Raw genomic sequence first — 16,023 nt, 5'->3', positions numbered from 1 at the left:
CCGCTCCGCGGCATGTGGGATCCTCCCGGACCGGCGCACGAACTCGCATCCCCTGCATCGGCAGGCGGACTCTCAACCACTGCGCCACCAGGGAAGCCCCAATGCTCCTGTTATAATAGATGTGGAAAGAGATTAAAGGAACTTTCTCAGAGTTAAAGGCAGACTTCCACATCACTCCTCCCTCCTCTACCCCTGCTAAACAACCACAGTCTTTACAATTCACCTGGGAATCATCCACATTCTGCTCTGTGACACCTTTTCTAATAAGCAGGTGTTGAGAGCTTTTGCTTTCATTTGCCTTTCATTTCACCCTCGTGGTTAAGCCTTACTTGCAACTTTTAGATTAAATTTTCTGAGGGCTTTGCTCTGAGCACTCAGGAACTGTGTGCTAACTTGATTCACTCCCAGCTGTCTAGGGGAAAACAGAGAAGAGGGTGGGGAACCCCTTCCCAAAGCATCCACTCAGATGAAACGGGCTCTGATGCAGGAAACCATGCCCAATGCACAGAGTATGTGCTTGTTATCAAGAACATTTATTCAGACTCTCAGAACTTCAGACACATCCCTATTAGTATGACTCACTAAGCTACTTGTTTGCCAATAATGTGCACTAGAAATGTACATTTGAATGCATAATATTTGATTCTAATAAGACCAAACATGAGGAGTATGGTTTTCTCTTTAAGAAAAAAAAAAAAAAAAAAAAAGGCTGAAACCATTTTGTAAAAACTTCCTGGCACTATTACTAGTTGCTAGAAGTCCAAAGTTTGTTCACCTCACATCTACTGCACACACACTCCTTCCCTTTTCCAAGTAAAACCAGGGTGTTTCTCAACTAGAAGAAAAGCACAACAGATATCAAATGCTACAATCTTTTTTGCTTAAGGTTGCATTCCCCCGCCGGCCCGCCGTTATGAATGCAATTGGTACCTGCTAACATCATGGCTTGTTTGACTGGACACCTATATAGAGACCTTTCCCTTGGGGGAGCACCATGTCCCTGAGTTACAGACACCAAAAGTCCATTATCCAACCCCTGGATTTTTTGACTGAAAGCTCATTAATATTCATTCATTATTCTTCACAAATAAGCACCATGCAGATTACTTTAAACGGGAGAGGCTACAAAAGAGGGGGGCCCGCATACCACAAAAAAAAAAAAAAAAAAAAAAAAAAAACTAGCATCAATGGGTAGAAATAACAACAAAATTTTAGTTCAATAAAGGAAGAATGTCTCAGAATTCAGAGCTGTTAAAAAATCAAATAGTCACGTTCACGCACAACCAAATTGAGGGATATTCTGCAAAACCTCTGGTCAGGGCTCTTCAAAAATGTCAATGTCAGGAAAGAAAAAAAAGTAATAAGCAGAGAAATTGTTTTGTATTAAAGGAAATTACATCAACTGGATTAACTACAGGCTAGATTAAAAGAAATACAATGCAAAATATTTTGTCAAATACTGATATGACCAAAAAAAAAAGCCATAAAGAAACCATTATTGGGAAAATTGGAGAAACAAGTATAGATACACAGTTCACGTTAAATAACAGAAGTGTATCAGTGTTACATTTCCTGGGGGTCGTGATGTGTACATCAGTTCCCCAAGGTCATAGGAGGGAGGGAGGATCAGAACTCAGCCGTTTGGCTCCAGAGCATCCTAACAGTTTCCTGTCATAAGGTGTTTATACAAAGACTATCAATCAGCAGTAGTAAAATTATCAATTCAACTCACCTAGCCAGGGAACGCTTCACTACTGGCTACCCAGGTGTAGTGACCTCATTTTGGAAAGAATGAGGAGAAAGGAGGCTTCATAGGCAGGAACAAATATGCATTAAAGATTTATTCTGTGCCAGGCATTAGGTCGTGCACTTCCACACCTTATCTCATTTAATCTGTCAGTAGAGCATTAAAGGGATGAAGGGCTTCCCTGGTGGCGCAGTCGTTAAGAATCCGCCTGCCAATGCAGGGGACACGGGTTCAAGCCCTAGTCCTGGAAGATCCCACAAGCCGCGGAGCAACTAAGCCCGTGCGCCACAACTACTGAGCCTGTGCTCTAAAGCCTGCAAGCCACAACTACTGAAGCCGGTGTGCCTAAAGCCTGTGCTCTGCAACAAGAGAAGCCACCGAAACGAGAAGCCCGTGCACCGCAACGAAGAGTAGTCCCTGCTCGCCACAACTAGAGAAAGCCGCGCACAGCAACGAAGAACCAAAGCAGCCAAAAAACAAACAAACAAAAAAAATTTTAAAAAAAAGGAATGAAAAACTTATCCTGTTAGGCAATAAATTGATGCTACACGGAGGCAGGAGATAGATGGGCCCAGGTTGAACAGCCGGAGTTCGTCCCCTTGGACAGATGCTCTAAAATAGCAGGAGAGAGGAGAAGCTGAGCCCTGCCCAGATAAGAGATAAAAGACCACATATTCCTCATTCTCGAAGTCAAGGAGACCTTCTCAACTACACATGTGCAGAAAGACTCCCCGGAGGTCAAAAGGGACGGGGTGTCACCTCATAGTAACTGATGCCAACTACCCATAGGCCTCTTCGCTAGAATCCATCTTGGCTAAGAGAGGCGCACACACACAGGGGAGGACCCTGAGATAAACCAAATACGGACTCAGAACCAGACAAAGCAAGATGACCGGCCAGAGGAAACCCAGAAGAAATGCCCCATAAAAGTGATTCAGACTACCACGAGGGCGCAACTCTTTCTGAGCCCACCCGTGTGTCTATCCACACGTACTCTTTTTCCTCCTAATAAATGCTTTATTTGTTTCACTACTTTCCATCTCTATGTGGAAATTCATTTCTACACAGCTGACAGGCCAGGTCCTTGTCACTGGCCACTGGTGCCAGGTGGTCTAGTGGCTAGGGTTCGGCACTCTCACTGCTGCGGCCTGACTTCAGTCTCTGGCCGGCAACCGAAACCCTGCTTCAGGCCAAGGCCACCCGAGATCATATTAACCTAGAAACAAAAATGGTTGCTCACTGCAAGAGGGAAGGACTTCACGATGCTCAAAGGAGACAAAATCCCTAACTCTCTGTGCACACTCAAGCACCATTCAGCAGCCTCACTGCTTCACTCGTGTTGTCTCGCTGGGCTTGTCCTCTGAAGATGGGGTGTCTTGCTGTTTTCCTCAGGCCTGTTGTCTCCAGACCACCTTACGAGCCTTGGACGACTGGCACTGAGCTCTGATCTGCCCCCCTCCCTCCATAGCACTGAGTAGATGCCCTGATCCCCGGAGCTGCTCCCCGTACACTTATTGAAAGAAATTGCAGTCAGAGAAGGTAGAAGGAGACCTTAGTGGAGGACGTGGGAACAGCATTCCCCAGGAAGCACCCCACAAAATTACCTCAGCTTTAATTGCTTAATTGGAGCAATGGTATTTAACAACTTAATTAAGTTATTCAAGTGTACCCCAGGAAGCCCTGTAGCATCTTTTCCTGCTGCAAAGCTAAAAGAACTTTTCATGACTTAATTGAAAACATGTTCCTCAACTTAAGAGCTGCTTTGGTGCAGCTCTGAATCTAAATGCAACTCATGAATTCTACCAGGGGTTCATCCAGGCCCGTTGATTCTGGGGCTTAATTTTTTCAAAGGCTGGTGGAGCCACCTGAGGATATTCTTAGACTTGTCCATGTTTTTCTTCTGTGAGCTAGGTCTGGACTAATCCCCCTTGCCTCGCTCTTACATTTCCTAGAGGGCATTTAGCTTCAACCAGTAATAGGTTAGCCAGTGTGCAATTTCAGGTTTGGGGGAGCTGGAGACTGTTAGATTTGAATCACATGTAATTCTCTCAAGCACTACAATTAAACCTACTTATAAAAATATGTTAATAGGCTTCCCTGGTGGCCCAGTGGTTGAGAGTCTGCCTGCCGATGCAGGGGACATGGGTTCGTGCCCGGGTCTGGGAGGGTACCACGTGCCGCAGAGCTGCTGGGCCCATGAGCCATGGCCACTGAGCCTGCGCGTCTGGAGCCTGTGCTCTGCAACAGGAGAGGCCACAGCAGTGAGAGGCCCGTGTAACGCAAAAAAAAAAAAAAATATATATATATATATATATATATGTTAATAATACAATGTCATTAACACTGACATGTCACAACACACATACAAAAACATATAATGTCACAACATCTTTCACAGTTGTCAAAGACTTAAAAACTAAAATTTTAAATGTGGACTTGCTGACATTCAGTTTTCTTTACCTTAGCCTTTGACTTTTGGAATATTTCTTTTCCTAGGAATTATAAGTGGGGCGGGTAGAACTGTAACAAACTAGAACAGGTTATTTCACGTCCCTGATCTCATGAGCCTGGAGTCAGTAATGTTTGAACTGAAATCACAAGGGGAAGAGGAAGTCGCTAGGGGATGGGGAATGGGGATATGGAAGGGACAAGAAGGGCATTTCAGGGAATGTAAACAATATAAATAATGGTCCTGTGGCACTTCCTTCAAGATGTCAGTTGATTAGATGCAGGAATCTGCAGCCTCATTCAAAATACAAAGGAAATAAAAATATATATAATATTATAATATATATATAGTTGTTTCATGTTAAAGATACAGCTGAGCCCAAAAGAAATGGACATCTTCATATGCCAGAAATGAAGAGGTGACACATCACCATGAATATATGCAGTTTTTAAAACCACATAGTCCTTGGAAGAAACTGGACCTGATATATATCTTAAGGGCTGGCAAGTTCATACCTTTGTGAGAAAGGAATTTAAGCCTCAGTCCCCACATACATCAAGGAGTAGGAATGAGCATTCTGCTTAGCACTGACTGTCCAAAAATGTGCTGAAAAGCTCATAAACATTACCTGAAAATCTCTTTCAACATGCCCAGGGTTTCAGGAAGAAGTGAACTGACTTTCTCAGGCGCTCAGAGACAGAGATTTCAAAAGCCACTCCCACATACAGAGAGGTTTGAATGTTGAGCCTGTACCAGTACAGAACCAGCCACCTTTCCATTACCAGTGCAATATGGAAATCTGGAGCTGAGAACCTAGTGTCAAAGTTGGTTCGCAAGCAGTGGACTGAGTAGGACTTGCGCAAGGGCAATGGTGAACCTTGTCATCAAGAGAACTCTCTAACCCAGGGCATGGATAGAATTCCCTCCTAAGATAACTCTTCCTGAAGATGAACTTGTAGACCTAAATTATAAAACACATGAGGAAATACAAAGCAAAAAGGGAAAGTCCAAAGACCCCAAAATGGAAGAATTTATGCTTAATAATGAGTATTGTTAAATAGATTTTCAGCTGAGTATTTTAATTGTACAAAGAGATAAAAGGAAATGTAAATACAACTTTTTAAAAGGTACAGAATAAACAAGAACAGGTTGACTTGAAAATGAAACAACTAGAAATTTCTAAATGTGAAAGATACAGTAGTCAAAATAGAAAGATTCATTAAACTGGCTAAATAATAGATTAGACTTGGATGAAGAAATAATTCATGAATTGGAATATAGATCTGAGGTATCCAGAAAACAGTATAGACAGAAAAAGAGGTGAAAAATATGAAACAGAAGTTAGGAATACGGCAGCTAGAATGAAAAGTTCTAACCTATGTTTAACAGATGCTCTAGAATAAAAGACTAAGAAGATTTGGAAGGAGGAACTTTTGAGGTAACAGTGGAGAATTTTCCAGATTTGAAGAAAGTTATGAGATGTCAGATGAAAATGCGCAAAACTGAACAAAATAAATAAAAACAAAGGTTTATCTACTGCCAAACCATCCACAATAAACAGAAAATCTTGGAAGCTCCTGGAGAGAAAAGATAGGTTACCTGAAAAGGATGAACAATAAGACAGAATACTTTTCATCAGCAACCATATATGCCAGAGACAATGGCTGAATATCTTTAAAATGATGAAGGAAAATAATTGTCAGTCTAGAGTTTTATATCTGGCTTAACTATAAGAATTTAGAGGAAATAAAAGCACACAAAGACAAGGAGGTAACTTTCCAGAGACCTTCACTGGATAAGCCTACTGAAGGGTACACCCCCCACAAAATGGAAATGAGTAGCCTACACAAAGCCAGGGTTAAAAACAGAAACAAAAACAAAGAGAGAGAGAGAGAGAGAAAAAGGAAGAGAGAGAGAGAGAGAGAGAGAGAAAGAAAGAAAGGAAGGAAGGAAGAAAGAAAGGAAGGAAGGAAGGAGAAAAGAAAGAAAGAAAGAAAGAAAGAAAAAGAGAAAGAAAGAAAGAGAAAGAAAGAAAGAAAGAAAGAAAGAAAGAAAGAAAGAAAGAAAGAAAGAAAGAAAGAAAGAAAGAAAGAAAAAGGAAGGAAGGAAAGGGAAGGAGGAAGGAAGAAAGAAAGTTATAAGCTGTTGAGAAATATTTTAAACAAAAGCTTCTCCCAACCCAGAAAACTTCTCCCCAAAGATAGAAGAGAAAGAAAAAAATATATTATTGAATAATCATTAAACAAGAGTGTGATGCTGATCACAGGGAATATCTTTGGTGGAGATTGCAAAGACAGAAGAAAATCTTACTTTTTTTGTATAGCTAAGTAGATACAACCCATTATATTCATATTTTCAAGATGAGATTGTTAAGCTTATTTTGTCCTTATGATTAGAAATAGGGTTTGCCATTTGGAGTCAGGGGACAGCTGAAGTTAGGCCCATTTTCTCCCCGGTTATTAGCACCTGGGTTCCAGAGGCATTTTTGTCTCTGAAGTCCTGTGACCCCAAAATCATACCTTGAAGTGATTAGCTTCTCCCCTTGCTCAAAAAGCCATTCAAGTTTAAATGTTCAAATTTGTATGTTCAACTCGGATGTTCAAAGCATTTTAGATCAGTAGTCAGGACATATCTTCCCTGTCCTGAATGTGCCATTAATGAGCTGTGAGAACCCACGCAAGTTATCTCCTCTCTGGTATGAATGCAAAATGAGGGAGCGACGCTGAATAATTCCTGGTCCCTCAGCTCTCGGTCTGTATGCCTCTATTTAGGACACAGTTCAACTTGGCTGTGTGTGATGGACTCCTATTCCTGCCCTTGAAGAGCCTCAGAGCAGTTCCATCCTGGAGAACAGAGCTCCTTTCAGTCCAAATGCAAATAATAAACATGAGAGTGAGAATAAATGAGCAGCTGCCATCTCTTCAGCCCGTGGGTAGTGGCAAAGCACTGAGAAGGCAAGATCACAGACTCTGGTTTGATTCCAGAATAAGACTTTGACGTTTGCACAGAAAAAAAATCACTAGTGCATCAAACCCTAAAAGTTAGTGTCTAAAGACAACAACCACTTTATTTGCTCACAATTCTGTGAGTCTACTTTGGCCTAGATTCAGCCTGAAGGTTCATCTGCCGGCCTTGGCCCGAGTCACTCACACAGCTACAGTCGTCTGAGAGCTCACCTGGGCTGGACTGGTCTAAGACAGCATGAGTCTAATATCTGAAAGTTGGTATTGTCGGCCAGGTGGTCTGTGTGTCCCCAGAAGGCCGCTCAGAGCGTCTTCATTTGACAGCAGCATTCCTAGACGGTGAGAGCACAAGCTCCTGGGCAGGGCCTCTAGAGGCATAGCCTTGAATTTGAAAGTTGCCCATCATTCCCCTGTCTTCTATCCCTCAAGAAAGCCTCAAAGCCAGCCAGATTCAAGGGGGAAGAGAAACAGGTTCCACCAATGGACAGGAGAGGCAGAGTCACACCGCAAGGGGGAGTGAGTGAGAGTATGGGAGGTATTTTGCAAATGTCTTTGTAAACAAGCGACCGCGCGGAACACAGGCAGCATCTCCAGCCTAGCGTGAAGCAGGTACTCAGTAAACACTTGTTTAAAGAAGGTATGTCTTCATCTGCAAAGGCTGATGGGTCCTTCCCCCTCCTAGGAGACAGTAACAGTGATATAGATTAAGAGATCTTACCACTGGAGACTCAGTCGAGCCACTACTGAATACAAATACTGGTGCACACCATTAGGGGGTGGGGTGTTTTTTTTCCTTTGGTTTGCAGTGGAATTGTCATTTCCCTTTGCTCCGTGGATACAAAACATACTGAAATGGAACGTCGACCCCATAATAACATCTTAATAACAATAGTTACGTTTCTGTAAGAAAAACACCACAGGTGAGGTTTGATTACCATAGATTCACTCATGGCAAAAAGAAGATATGTATTGTTCTCTATTTGCTTTCTTACTCTCTTATCTTCATGAGGAAAAAAAATTATCAGGTCAATCAAATTCAACAAATAGGTAATTAATGCCTCTTTAGGGCAGGGACATAGTACCTGGAAAAAAGGTGGCATGGAAAAAATGTGTGCACCTCCTCGCCCATGCTCAGCCCAGGTTTTGTTACATCTGGAGGTACGGAATGTTTCTTACTGTTCTCGCTGTTGCAGCCTCAAGAAGTACATGCACCAGGATAGGTTGCTCTAGCTACCCTGCCTTTCAGATGAAAAGTTATAAGCAAGACTTAAGCAACTACTTGCTTTTAGGGAGAAGAGAGGGTAATTTGTATTTACATATACTATTCCTTTTTTAATTTTTATTTTATATTGGAGTATAGTTGGTTTACAATGTCATGTTAGTTTCAGGTGTACAGCAAAGTGATTCAGTTATACATATATATACATATATCTATTCCTTTTCAGATTCTTATCCCATATAGGTTATAACAGTTTTTCATTTGTTTGCCTTGGCTGCTTCAGGTCTTTGTTGCAGCACGTGGGCTTCTCTCTAGTTGTGGCATGCGGGTTTTCTCTCTCTAGTTGTGGCGCACAGGCTCCAGAGCACATGGGCTCTGTAGTTTGTGGCATGCGGAGCTTAGTTGCCCTGCAGCATGTGAGATCTTAGTTCCCCGACCAGGGATCGAACCTGCATCCCCTAAATTGGAAGGCAGATTCTTTACCACTGGACTACCAGGAAAGTCCCTATAACAGAGTATTGAGTAGAGTTCCGTGTGCTATACAGTAGGTCCTTGTTGATTATCTATTTTACATACAGTAGTGTGCATATGTTAATGGTCCGAAGGTTGTGGGTTATTGTTAAACTATTCCTTTTGAATGAAGTGCCTTTCTCCTCTCTTCTGCTCAGCTCAGCATTTCCTTCCCTGAACCCACACCTTACCCCAGCCAGGTGGCTGGTCATCCATCTTCCAGACTCTGTTGCCCTGAGCATAGCTCCACTACACACACATCACACGTACTGTACTATTGGTCTACGTGGCTATCTCTTCCAGGACTTTGAGCTTCCTGAGAACAGATAGTTTCTTACTTATCTCTACAACTCAAGGCAAATAATAAATGTTTGATAAATGATTTAAGAAATGAGTGAAAGAAGAAATGAACAAAAAACAAGTCAAAGAGCAATAGGTAACCTGCACTAACATTCTGAAGCCCCCAGCATGAGCTGACCTCTACTTCTCATCTCAAAACAACAGAACCCATTCCTCTTTGTTTCTGCCTCCTTCATGTTTTCTGCCTCTAACAGACCTGAAGCAAAGTTTTAAATCTATAATCATATTTTATGTTGCCCTCAAGGTAACACAGATGAAGACTTTCTATGAAAAGAAAGATCCCTGTTCTTGACTTGGCATTTTTTTTTTGACAGAGGGATTGCATTTTATCTTTAAATGCCTAAATGATCCCCTATGTTGACAATAGCTGTTGGGTTTACTTCAACAGAAATGGGGCATAATTTCACTGGAATCCAGGAAGCGTTTTGGGGATATTGGTTTTTTGGGGGGGGTTTTTGGTTTGTTTGTTTGTTTTTAACATCTTTATTGGAGTATAACTGTTTTACAATGGTGTGTTAGTTTCTGCTTTACAACAAAGTGAATCAGTTATACATATACATATGTTCCCATATCTCTTCCCTCTTGTGTCTCCCTCCCTCCCACCCTCCCTATCCCACCCGGGGATATTGGTTTTAATCAGATACAAAATCATATCTAGGGAGGACTGTGCTTAGTAAAACCTTTGAAATGTGCTCAGTCATGGATTTACCACCTTTGCTGCAGCTTTGCTGGGGAAAAGGCAGCTGGGGAACTCATGTCAATCTATCAAGGTGGCAGTTTCAAGGCACAGAACCTAGGCAACCAACGCCTGGTTTAGTCATAGACTTACCAGTGAATGTGTCACCAAAGCCTGGGTAATAAAAGCACCCAGTCAAAACAACCAAAAACACAGTAAGTGTCCAATGATATGATTTTGTTTAACAATATGGAAGCATTAGGAGATAATACCTTTGCTAATCTAACAAAGAAAGGCCTTAAATTTCTTGAGGGCAAACCTTACTACATCCTTCTTTATGTCATCATTATCCACCACGACTGGCAGACACAGCATAAATTAGATACCTAATTAATACTTGTAGTTGAGATAGGAATATATGAGTCAGAACTTATTTGGAGGACTTCCCTGGTGGCACAGTGGTTAAGAATCCACCTGCTAGTGCAGGGGACACGGGTTTGATCCCTGGTCTGGGAAGATCCCACATGCTGCGGAGCAACTAAGCCCGTGCGCCACAGCTACTGAGCCTGCACTCTAGAGCCCATGAGCCACAACTACTGAGCCCGCGTGCCACAACTACTGAAGCCCGCGCGCCTAGAGCCCATGCTCCACAAGAGAAGCCACCGCAATGAGAAGCCCGCGCACCAAAACAAAGAGTAGCCCCTGCTTGCCGCAACCAGAGAAAGCCCACGTGCAGCAACAAAGACCCAATGCAGCCAAAAATTAAATAAATAAAATAATGTAATGGCAGTAAACAGACTTACGCAAAAATTGTGGAGTTCCACTTCATTAAAAAAAAAAAAGAAGTTATTTGGAACCTAAGTCCAATAGATGCAGCTAATTAAATCATAAAACTTGGACCAGCATTTAAACTTACAGTAGCAAGAGAAGTCCTCCTGGAAGCCCTCCTGGCCTTAAGACTGGCCTGCCCACCTAAACACAAGTGCCCAGGAGCAGCCCCAGAACCACAGGTGTTCTGTTAACCAGGTCTCCTGGCCATGGCACAGGATGCTAAGGCCAACTCTGAGGACAGAAAGGTGAAACCTCTTTCTGAAAAGCTACTTGATAACCTGCTTGACCATGCTCTTTAAGCAACATAGCTCATAAAGCACAAATTTTGAAAGTAGACTTGCACTAAGAGCCATGCTCCATCATTTATGTTGTCTGATTTTGAGCTAATTGATGAGTTAATTTTTCCAAAACTCAATGTCCTTGTCTGTAAAATGGAGATGATCACTTCCACAGAGAGCACATAAGAAGAGTTATTAAGCATTCATGTTACTATCATTGAAGCAAAAGAATATAGAAGCTTGGAGCACACACTCTGAACCTGCCTGGCTTTCATCCCAGACCCACTTTAGTGAAAATCACTTATCTTGTTGCCCAATTTCTTCATAAGTAAAGTATTTAGAGAAGTGTAAGTGTGTATACACATATAAGTGTGTAATCAGTGTTAGCTATGATTCTTTTAATTCTCATTAGTGTTTCCAAGATGCTAAAGCAAACCTTTCATCTCACTCCTTTCACTTTTTCTTCTACTTCTCTCTTTACCTTCACCTCACTTTTGCCCATGGGGTTGGAGAAAGAGTGTTAGAATTATATTCCATCATGCTTTCAAGTTGTTTCTTTCATTTTTAATTAGGTAGAAACCCCTTGAATTGAAATATCTCTAGACACGATATTATCCAGATTAAACCCACTTAAAAGCAAATGGAAATAATTTGAAAAACCTAAAGAAGCACAAAATTCCAAAACTGCAGTAGAGAGAAGTCTTCTGGCTTTCATCCTTTCTTAATACTTATTGCCTTCCCTCTTCATTTGTTTCTTTTCTTGGCAGTTTCTGAATTAAAAGAGAAAAGCTTAGCCTTTCGTGCCATTTCATACCTATTTAACAATTTACATCACTTTTAACAAAGCCAACTATATCCCCAGTGAGAGAATGACTACTAATTGCCCTCCAAATATGTAACAGTAATCATTCTAGGTGGAGACCAGATCTGGGGGCAATGCTCAGCTAAATAAACAACCCTAATCAAGTCCACTGACAAACTAGAGTATTAGATAAAGAATATTTTTAAACATCTACATTAGTTGACCAGATGCAAGCCATTTATTCTAGTTGAAACTAAATATAAATCAAAGCCTTAATGTGTTTTGTAGTGTCTATGGAGATGGGAATTAACTGTCTCTCCGTCTAAAAAATAATGCAGTGTCCTGGAGCTGGTAGTATTAACTCCCAGGTCTTAGGCCTTCATCTGTTGAGTAGCCATGATTAAAATTGTCTACCAAGTTTGATTTGGCCATATAATAAGCCAGAACTTGGGAGTGGGGGGTAAATAATGAACATCATTTTGGGTACTGTAGTCCAATGGGACACTTTAATCTTTCACTTTTCAACCAGCTGCATTTGCATCCACTTTCCAAGACCGGCCTCTAGAGATCTGGATCCTATATTTGCTATTTACCAACTGTAAATACCTTGAGCCAACCAATGAAACTCTCTGCACCTCAAATTTCTGTTCCATAAATTACAGATCATGATACTGCAATGGACTGAATGTTTGTGTCCTCCCAAAACAAATATGTTGAAACCCTACTCCTGATGTTGATGGCATTTGGAGGTGGGACCTTTAGGAGATAAGTAGGTCGTGAAGGCAGATCCCTCATGAATAGGATTAGTGCCCTTATAAGAAGAGGCCAGAGAGCTAGCTCTCTTTTTGCCATGACTGGATACAAGAAGTCAGCAGCCTGCAACCCAGAAGAGAACCTCACCAGAACCCAACCTTGCTGACCCCCGATCTCTGACTTACAGCCTCTAGAACTGTGAGAAATAAATACCTGCTGTTCATAAGCCACCCACTCTATGGTACTTTGTTATAGCGGCCCAAGTTGACTACAACAGATACCTTGCCTCATATGGTTATACAAGGGGTAAATGTGACAGTGTGGGTAAAATCTACATTCCTAATCACTAATTCTAATTCCAAAACCCCCTAAGGCTGTGGCCCATAGCATACTCAATAAATGTTGGTTCCCTCCCCTTTCCTTTCCCTTCCAGTCAAAGGGTCTATTTGTCAGGCTCAGACCACAGATTCAATGTCATCCACCCAACCCTGTAGGAAAATAACTTAATTCTGACTCATTCTTCACATCCTAACCCTATCCTGCTCCCTCCATGGTCCTGTTCATCCTATGCTGAAACCATCTCTCCTTTCTCTGAATCCCTCTAGAGCTGTTATTTTGTTACCATTCACAGTATGAAGGCACATTCAGCTGGTGATACATTTTGCTTAGCCCTTTCTCTGTCTCCATCACTAGATCCTTGAGAGTATCTCTGGTGCCACAGTCCACTGACCCTCATCCCTCACTGTTAAGAGCTGACCTTGGGGCATCCATTTCCACACTTCCAGCAGCCTTGTACATGCACTGTACAAACCCTTTTGGTTGCAGGTCTTCCTTGCTTTGCTTCTCTTGAAGCAAAGAGACATGAACATTTAAGGTGGGAGGCTGCCAGTGTGCACAGGCGCTGTCTGCTGCAGCTGCAGGTGAACTCAGGGATGGGGCTCAATAAAAATCTAGATGGTATTGAATGAATGGAAAAAATATTGCATAAACACGTGCCTATATCTTAATGTAAAGTCACCCATCTAGAAAAGTTACACCAAATTTTTTTTTATCCACTATTCTATTTAACCCATTTAACATATAATGTTCTAAGACCCAATTTTGGAGTGTTCTAAAATAGAGATCATGGGTATTTTACTCTCCGATTCTGTTTAGGAGATTGTCAAAGTCCCTGGGTTTTGTAAAAGATGAAGTGGAATGCGGGAGCTGGTGGCTACCAAGAACTTTTCTCAATCATCTTTTAAATATGCTTTATGAATGTACAGTGACTTGTCCAGATCCAAACACAAGTCAGCTCTCAGACTGGAAAAACAACTTGGCATTTCTCAAGTTTTCCGGAAGCCCAATCAAGTGGGACAAGTAATTAACCACTCACACATCCCACATCCTTGACTCTCCACCTCACTAACTATTCCGATCATGCTTCCATCATATTTTCTTTCCTCCTACAAATACTGTGACTTTATGTTTCCACAGAACTGCTGCTCCAGCTGGACCACGGGATCATACAAAACAACTCCGGGATTCTACATAGCTTCTCTTTATCCCTCACTGTTTCCCCCAAATACTGTGGGTGGTAATAGTAGAAGCCCATAATTTTGGTGCCAACATGTAATATTTTTAATCAGGCTATACAATTCACACAGGAATTTCTTGGGGAAATGTCAGCTTTTACATCTTACATTTTTCTACATTAATAATGATAAGATTAGCCTAAAATTGACTAATAAATAAATGTAAAAACAGTAATAAAACTCAGAGTTGCTTATCAATTTTTATCACCACCAGTCCTCTTGTTTTGTAATAGCTCTAATTTGACACCTTAAACTAAAGCAAAGATTCTCAGATCAAGCTCAGAGTCTTCAAAGCTGCAGGAACATTTGACCAGAGTTTAGCACAAACCACTGCTCAGAATGAGGGCTTAAATAAACATAAGCAACTCTGGGAAATTGTGTACACTCTCAAAACTGATTCTAAACCAAACTAAAGATGACCATCTTTAAGAGCTACTACTCTGGGGCAAAACAAAAATGTGAAAAGTTTCCTCAGGATTAAACTTTTAAATTATTCCTTTCGAACTGTTTCTTTTTTATTGTTTTTTAACTTTATTATGGTGCTAAGCTAAGAGGAGATCATTTTATTTGGGTAAGCTGGGATCTCCTACCAGTTTTATTCACAAATGTAAAGCTGCCTAATGAATGCCAAATATTCTCATCACCCATGTTTTACGACTACCTTCAAAGAACAGAATTTTCAAAATCACATGAAAACCAGGAAGCCTCAAGCAAAGAGCTTACTAACTGCACCTCTTCCTTAGCTACATTTTTAAGAAACAGAAGAGGGAGGAGACCCAAGAACACGAAAGGGAAGAACAAAAACGAAAGACCTGTGTACATGCCAGGTGCAGACTCAGGAAGGTCTGGACACAGTGAAAGCAGAAGTGTGGTGCTGGCTTTAGCAGCACATATACTAAAATTGGAACAATACAGAGAAGATTAGCATGGCCCCTGCCCAAGGATGGAAAACAAATTCCTGAAGCATTCCACATCTTTAAAACAAACTTATGGCTGCCAAAGGGGAAAGTGGGGATGGAGGAGGGATAAATTAGGACATTGGAATTAACATATACACACTACTATATATAAAGTAGATAACCAACAAGGACCTACAGGGAACTATACTCAATATTTTGTAATAACTTATAAGGGAGGGACTTGCCTGGCAGTCCAGTGGTTAAGACTTCGCCTTCCAATGCAGGGGGTACAGATTCGATCCCTGGTCAGGGAGTTATGATCCCAGATGCCTCACAGCCAAAAAACCAAAACATAAAACAGAAGCAGTACTGTAACAAATTTTAAAAAGACTTTAAAATTTGTCCACATCAAAAAAAAAAATCTTGGGACTTCCCTGGTGGCGCAGTGGTTGAGAATCCGCCTGCCGATGCAGGGGACACAGGTTCGTGCCCCGGTCCAGGAAGATCCTACATGCCGCGGAGCAGCTGGGCCCGTGAGCCATGGCTGCTGAGCCTGTGTGTCCGGAGCCTGTGCTCTGCAACAGGAGAGGCCACAGCAGTGAGACGCCAGTGTACCACAAAAAAAAAAAAAAAAAAAAGAATCGCCTGCCAATGCAGGGGACAAAGGTTCGATCCCTGGTCCAGGAAGATCCCACATGCCGCGGAGCAACTAAGCCCGTGCACCACAACTGCCGAGCCTGCGCTCTAGAGCCCGTGTGCTGCAACTACTGAGCCCACGTGCTGCAACTACTGAAGCCCATGAGCCTAGAGCCCGTGCTCCACAACAAGAGAAGCCACCGCAATGAGAAGCCCGCGCACCACAACGAAGAGTAGCCCCCACTCGCCACAACTAGAGAAAGCCCGTGTGCAGCAACGAAGACTCAATGCAGCCAAAAATAAAAATCTTAAAAAAACTAAAACCT

At 41.9% G+C, this 16,023-nt stretch overlaps 1 non-coding gene across 1 annotated transcript; it reads left to right on the top strand.

The window, feature by feature from the left end:
• Positions 1 to 15,033: 15,033 nt before the first annotated feature.
• On the top strand, positions 15,034 to 15,140 carry LOC112062426 (U6 spliceosomal RNA). The gene has a single exon (XR_002890721.1). It is a non-coding gene; the product is annotated as a U6 spliceosomal RNA (small nuclear RNA).
• The last annotated feature ends 883 nt before the right edge of the window (positions 15,141 to 16,023 follow it).

The sequence above is a fragment of the Physeter macrocephalus genome, chromosome 10 (assembly GCF_002837175.3).
Source record: "Physeter macrocephalus isolate SW-GA chromosome 10, ASM283717v5, whole genome shotgun sequence".
Classification (NCBI taxonomy): Eukaryota; Metazoa; Chordata; class Mammalia; order Artiodactyla; family Physeteridae; genus Physeter; species Physeter macrocephalus.
Note: the sequence above shows the minus strand (reverse complement) of the source record. Positions and strands in the feature narration are given on the sequence as shown.